This window comes from Danio rerio, chromosome 17, assembly GCF_052040795.2.
Source record: "Danio rerio strain M-AB ecotype USA chromosome 17, GRCz13ab, whole genome shotgun sequence".
Classification (NCBI taxonomy): Eukaryota; Metazoa; Chordata; class Actinopteri; order Cypriniformes; family Danionidae; genus Danio; species Danio rerio.
The window spans coordinates 4,542,939-4,550,000 of record NC_141037.1 but is presented as its reverse complement, the minus strand read 5'-3'; the positions used below and the strand labels follow the sequence as shown (position 1 = coordinate 4,550,000).

General features: G+C 37.1%; 1 protein-coding gene across 22 annotated transcripts in view; it reads right to left on the bottom strand.

Annotated features, from left to right (window-relative positions):
- The window catches only part of tpo (thyroid peroxidase), a 105,653-nt gene extending 102,479 nt beyond the window's left edge, over nucleotides 1-3,174 (bottom strand). For 5 of the 22 annotated variants that reach the window (XM_087289968.1, XM_087289966.1, XM_087289982.1 and 2 more), the window contains exons 1-2: nucleotides 3,102-3,174; nucleotides 502-606 (exon numbers count right to left, since the gene is read on the bottom strand). The gene's annotated coding sequence lies outside the window, so the exon portion shown is untranslated. Of the gene's footprint in view, nucleotides 1-132; nucleotides 208-501; nucleotides 1,122-2,473; nucleotides 2,985-3,101 lie in introns of those variants that run through there. The other 17 variants (XM_087289967.1, XM_087289983.1, XM_087289981.1 and 14 more) reach the window with 10 other exon arrangements.
- Nucleotides 3,175-7,062: the final 3,888 nt, after the last annotated feature.

Below are 7,062 nucleotides of genomic sequence, written 5' to 3'. Positions count from 1 at the left end.
AGGAATACACAGTATCATTATACACAATAGGCAAGTCCGCAATTACATCCCTGAAAGACGTCCGGAATAAAGCAGTTACTGCTCCATCTTGTGCACAATGATTAACACTAAAGGGGCAAACCATCAGGTCACCTGCTTTGATGACGATGAACTTCAAGGTGATGAACTTCCAACCTAAGTCACACATGACGTCACATGGGTTCCCGACTGCAAAAATAGCAAACTTGTCGTGTTGTGCGTTAGGATGCCAAGACCAAAAATAGAAAGCATAACTTTTACCGTACACCACACTACTTTCAATGCCAACCGCAGACATCTTTGGCTAAAAGGGAGCTGAATGCAGTTCTCATGTTATATCAGGTAAGTTCACGTTATGCTGAATCCTACACATTATACGTTTTTGATTGCAGCAATGATTTCAGCAATAACAGTTAAATTTGGTGAATTAAACTGCGGACACTAAATGCTTAGAATAAAATGTAAAAATGGAAGTTCACATACCCTGCCGTACAGGTGTAGTTCGCTGTCAGAATGCAGTTGCTTTGCTTGTTGATGATTACCCAGGCCTTGTACAGCTCCGTCTTCTTTTGTCTTCTGTCTTTAGCACTACAAAGTTTTGAATCTGGTAATCATGGGACATTATTTCTTGCACATGACCACACAGAACAACATTGTTGGCATCCAAAAACTTGTAGGCCTTAAATTCTCTCCTGTTAAAACATTTGGAGTTTCAATGAGATAGTTGTATATTTGGGACTGGGTGCTTGGCCATTTCGTCTTATCCAGTATACATTGGGAGGTTGCCATCGCAATTGGACCTGTCAGACGAACGTCGCTTACTTTAACGTTAATTTTGCCGAACAACTGTGCTTATCACTGGGTGACAAGCTGTTATAATACACTGAAAGCATTATGTAAACAATATATGTTATATGTAATCAATATAACTTATTTCTAAGACAACAACAAACTCTGTACCGCATCTGGGGTCCGTTCTTCGTACGTGGATTTCTCAATTAGCTGGATTTGGATATTGACGATTTGACACGATCCAGGATCGTTTCGTTCTTCAAAGCTGATCCGAGAGTTGTTGTCATAGTAACAGTTCTGCTAGGTCAAACCTGATCGGGAGCAGGTTCAATTCATATAAACAGGATTAGATCGGCTCAGTTCAAGCAAAGATAATACAGAAAGTATGTTCTGAATTCTGATATTTTCTTACAGTAGTGGTTATATACACTTGGGAAAATGGTACATATTTTTAAACTATATATAAAGTTATAGTCATTAATAAAATAAATAAAGTTATACATATTAATAAAACTTATGCAATCTGCACCATCGAAATGAAAGTACAAAGACTGCCACCTGGTGGTGCAAAGAGAAAACTTATTGATATGAACGCTTTAGATCGCTTTAATACAAATTGCGTATAATAGAAATGCAGAATATGTGACTTTTTTTAAAGCAATAATACATTTATGCAGTCATAAACATGTTTTGATAGGTAATAGTGATTTGATGCTTCACAAAAGTTGCAGACGCCTTTACCAATATCAAAATGCTTTTGTAAACAACCAGTTATTGTTTACACCGACTAAAAAACGGCTACTATAATATAGACAATATTTTCTAAATATAGAACTAAATACACTGATTTGCATTGAAATACATGATGAATACTCTTGACACAAGAAAGTGTGGAGCCTGCAGCTCACAACAAATGTTGAAGGTTATTGCGTATCATATTTAACAAACGGTTTACTGCTAATTTGATGTAATTTTGCTCACATGGATAATTGAATATTAATCAGGTTATGTCATTACGCTGCTGTGCCGTCAGCCAATCGCTGCATAGCTAATCATGATTTCGAGGATCGATAGATCTGTCCTTCACAACACACGCAGCGATCTCAGATCAGTTTATCCAGACATTACAATCTGATTTTCGAACTTGTTTGAAGAACCAAATTAGCGAGAGATCAGTTATCAAGATTAAAAGATCCAGGATCTGCCAAATCATCTTAGATCATTTAAGCGAGGTACGAAGAACGGACCCCACATGTCATTCCCTCACACATCCTGAATGTTTACAAACTAGGTAAATCGTCTACAGGGCATCCGGAAAGTATTGATAGCACTTCACTATTTCCACATTTTTATGTTACAGCCTTATTCTAAAATGGATTAAATTAAAGTATTTCCTCAACATTCTACACACAACACCCCATAATGACTATGTGAAAAAAAAAAGAGTTTTTAAAATTGCTGCAAATTTATTACAAATAAAACACCTGAAAAAGCAGCCTGTCACTATCGAAGTACAAGATAGTTCACAGTGAATTAAATAGTGCTATTGTGTTTTAAAGTCATACTTACATGCGATTTCAGGCCCAATATTCAACAATATACCGTGTTACAAGTTGTCACTGTTCAATAATGAACCCATGTACGAATATAAAATCAAATTTACCTCAGTATCTTCAGGAAGGTCTATCTGTGAACTCTTAAACACGTCTGATTGTTTTAGTGGTTATTTAAATGAAGAATGGCCCGTAACTCATCTAAATAGTCAATTTCATTAGCTGAACAATGATCCATAATTAAAGTAAATCAAGTCATTAATCTAAATTAATGACAAGGCATGTTTTCATTGGGAGTAACTGCACTTGATCTGATGTACAAGAACAATCATCTAAAAGCCTGTCAAGGGTTTTAAATCATTCATCTCTAGAGTTCATGTCACATGCACTATAATATCATAAATAAAACAGGCTGTTTACACTGAGGAAAATCTGAGTAAACACTCACTGACCCAATGCCAGGGTTTTGCTCAGCTTGTGTTTTTAGCCTACATGTTTTGTCATATTATTAAGATTTACGACCAAAAACGGATTATTATCTGTTGTTAATCGCGTTATGAACATTTTCGCAAACAGTAGCTCGAACAACACTAATGCGCGTGCACGCTAACGGTCATCATCGGCGACAAATTACAAACAAAATCAGGAAATGCCACACTTAACACTGATTTTGTGTTTAGATCAAACACAGATAATTTCCTATCAGTTTACTTTAGACTAGATATTAAATAAACTTACCATGACCTTAAAAAAAAGAAATCACAAAATCTGCTTGAGATGTTGTTTTGCTCTCATTCAAAACTCGATGTATGGAGGGCAATTAGGGCCAAAAACCGTTCAAGAAAAGATCAACGCGCGTTAAAGTTACTTTTCATAATCGCATATTTACTTTCATCTTAATAATTTCAGAATAGTATCCTTTGCAAATTATCAATAGGGAAAACATATTAGATATTACTGCCACGGACTATCAAAATACAACATTGTTTATAGTCAGCCGAAATAAATAGCCTATGATAATGTTGTTTTGATAAACACATGCGATTTCAGACCCAATTATAGGGCACAGGTGTCACTCAGTTCCAAAAGGGCCGCAGCTCTTCACAGTTTCGTTCCAACCCTAATTAAACACACCTGATCAAATTAATTGAGTCCAGGCTTGTTTGAAACCTACAAGTAAGTGTGTTGGAGCAGGGTTGGAACTAAACTGTGCAGGGCTTCAGCCCTCCAGGAATTGAGTTTGACATCCCTGATATAGGGTATATGTCGAGCTCTTTTTTCCTCCCATACTGATAAACTTCCAGTGAACGCTTAATGTGACTTTTTTCCATTTTATAAGGTTACTTTAACAGCATTGATGTTATAATGTAATTCAAATATAATCAGTTAAATAGACTTTGCGTTCATTTAGTTGCTCAAGCGTAAAATGAGACAAAAAGCTGTTTACTCGCACACACCCGTCAGAATCGGCAGGCGAAGCTCCATTAAATATACTGGGGTAAAATAAATGTTAAAATTTTAAAGACATGGTGGGGAAAAATGTCATTTAATGAAGTGCTTCTTGTACATTCTGAGACATTATATCTGCCAGTGGAGGTTGCCAATTTTTAAAGAAAACAGACCTTAAACGTGCCGATTTTGCGTCGAAGTTCACCGGAAGCGCTGAAGCCAGATTACTGACAAAATAAAAGTCCTTTAGCATACTTTGGCATATATTCAGCTGCAACAAAAAGGCAATGGACACAGAATAAAATAGGTTGCTCAGGTCAAAAAGACTGAGAATCAAGGATAACAGCAACAAACATTTTAAAAGAAAGAGGGAGAGACTCTGTTGAACTCATAAAATGCACAGACATACGTTTAACATATATCTACCATGTTGTAATGTATTGTTATTATTGCAATAAAAAAAATAAATAAAAAAAAACATTTATCTACCTCAAGGACAGGTCTTGCAGTTTTTTGTTTTTGTTTTTTTTTTTGCATCTAACCGAACAGATGGGAGTTGAATTAAGATAGACAGCTATATTGGCATTTTTAATAAATGAAAAAAAAAGTATAGAAATGAAACGTAAAACTGTACAGCTTGCTTGTTTGCATAAATGCAAAGTTTGAATGGTTTAGTGTAATGGTTGATTTTTATAATTGCCTATAATCTATTTGTATACTTTATTTATGTATTTATTTTCTTATTTTTTGTTTGTTTGTTGTATTGTTTAGAATTAAACAATATTGTTAGTTATTGTTATTGTTAGAACTCATATTGTATTGCTACCAAAAACAAGTGACACAATTTCTTTCATTCCAATTACAACAAATAATTCCTGCAAGTCCTGTCCTGTCCATGTCCTGCAGGACAGCAGCTTTTCTGAAGGGAAAAAAAATGAATCCTTCAGGATTCCTGCAAAAAGTACAGCATGATTCTAAAACCTGTAGGAATTGCCTGCACATATTGTCAATTTGTCCAGCAGGATTTCATAATTCTTGTTAAAAGCTTGTACTATCAATGTGAGGTATAAAAAAATTTTTACCATTAAAAACAATATAATAATAATAATAATAATAATAGTAATAATTCCTTACATTTCTATAGCGCTTTTCTGGGCACTTAAAGCGCTTTACACAGTGGGGGGAATCTCCTCATCTACCACCAGTGTGCAGCATCCACCTGGATGACGCGACGGCAGCCATTTTGCGCCAGACCGCACACCACACACCAGCTGATTGGTGGAGAGAAGACAGTGATGCAGCCAATTGGAATATGGGGATGGTTGGGAGGCCATGATGGACAGAGGCCAGTTGGGCAGATTTGGCCAGGATGCCGGGGTAAACCCCTACTCTTTTTCGAAGGACATCCTGGGATTTTTAACGACCACAGAGAGTCGGGACCTCGGTTTAACATCTCATCCGAAAGACAGTATTATATTAATATATAATAATTAATATATAATTATTAATATATAATAATAAAATATAAATATATTTATTGACTCTGGATACTCAAGGTTCTATAGCCATTAAATATTGCTATAATAAAATAATAATAATAATAATAATAATTCCTTACAGTTATATAGCGCTTTTCTAGATACTAAAAACACTTTATACATTTTTGTGGGGATATTCTCATTCACCACCAGTGTGCAGCATCCAACTGGATGGCAGCCATATTACGGCAGATCACACACCACACACCAGCTGATTAGTAGAGACAGTGTGATGATTTGGGGATGGTTAGGAGGCCATGATGGACAGATTTTAATGACAAGGCATGTGGGATTTTTTACGAGTCAGGACCTCGGTCATCAGTGTTCACTGAGCACTGTAGAGCCCTCATCAATGTACTGGGTCATTGGTTGAGCCTTTATGCTGGCCTCACTAACACCACCTCCGGCAGCAACCATACCTTTCCCATGTAGTCTCCCATCTAGGTGACCAAGCGCAGCCCTGCCTAGCTTCAGTGGGTGACCGCATGTAAGAGTTACAGAGAGCTAGCTACTGGCTAGCTTTGTTAGTTGTCACCTCCTCAGTACCCTCATGATTGACTACCATTTATTTAGGCTATTGTCGTGTGACGCGGGGTAAAATGTTACAGAGTTTTAAGGTATTTGCTCAGGGTTAATGGCATGTTTACGAGGTTTTTACCACAGTGTTGGCAGACCTCTTCCTGCCAATTATTGAAACATGTTGGCGAAAATTGGTTGAAAACACAGGAGAAACCATTTTATGATCATAAAAGTATTTGTTATTATACACAATATTTTTTATTAAAAAAATCTGTAAAAAATTGTACGTAAAATCTTGTATTGTGATTACCGTTTTTTAGGCTAAAAGATTAAACCATTTTGAAAGATGTAGGAAACACACAGTGACTGCTAGCCAGTTTTGAGGAAAACATGACACAGCGGGGTTAGTTGTAGGTTGTTACAACTAAGCCACACACTAGAGATCTGTGCAGGACTAATTTTTTAATCCCGCTCCCGCTTATTTTCAGCATTTGTTGTCCTGCTGCCTGCCCCGCTCCGTTTTCTCTCTCTCATTCACACACACACAGAGACAGCAACAAACAAGCTAAACATCCCTGCTGAAAAATCCAGCTTAAACCAGCCTAGGCTGGTTGGTTGGTTTTAGCTGGTCGACCAGGCTGGTTTTAGAGGGGTTTTGGCAACTTCCAGGCTGGTTTCCAGCCATTTCCAGCCTGGTCTTAGCTGGTCAGGCTGGGAGATGACCAGCTGAAACCAGCTTGACCAGCTTAGTCATTTACATTTACATTTAGTCATTTAGCAGACGCTTTTATCCAAAGCGACTTACAAATGAGGACAAGGAAGCAATTTACACAACTAAGAGCAACAATGAATAAGTACTAAAGGCAAGTTTCAGGTCAGTAAAGTCTAAGAAGGGAAGTATTAGTAGGTTTTTTTTTTTTTTTGTACAGTTAGTGTGATATTCAAAGAGGCAATTGCAGATTAGGAAGTGAAGTGGACACTAAATAGTTGAGTTTTTAGTCGTTTCTTGAAAATAGCGAGTGACTCTGCTGTTCTGATGCAGTTAGGGAGTTCATTCCACCAACTGGGCAGATTGAGCGTGAGCGTTCGCAAAAGTGATTTTTTCCCTCTTTGGGATGGAACCACGAGGCGACGTTCATTCACAGAACGTTCGAGGTTACTAAAGTAACCCTTCGTTCCCCGAGGAGGGGAAC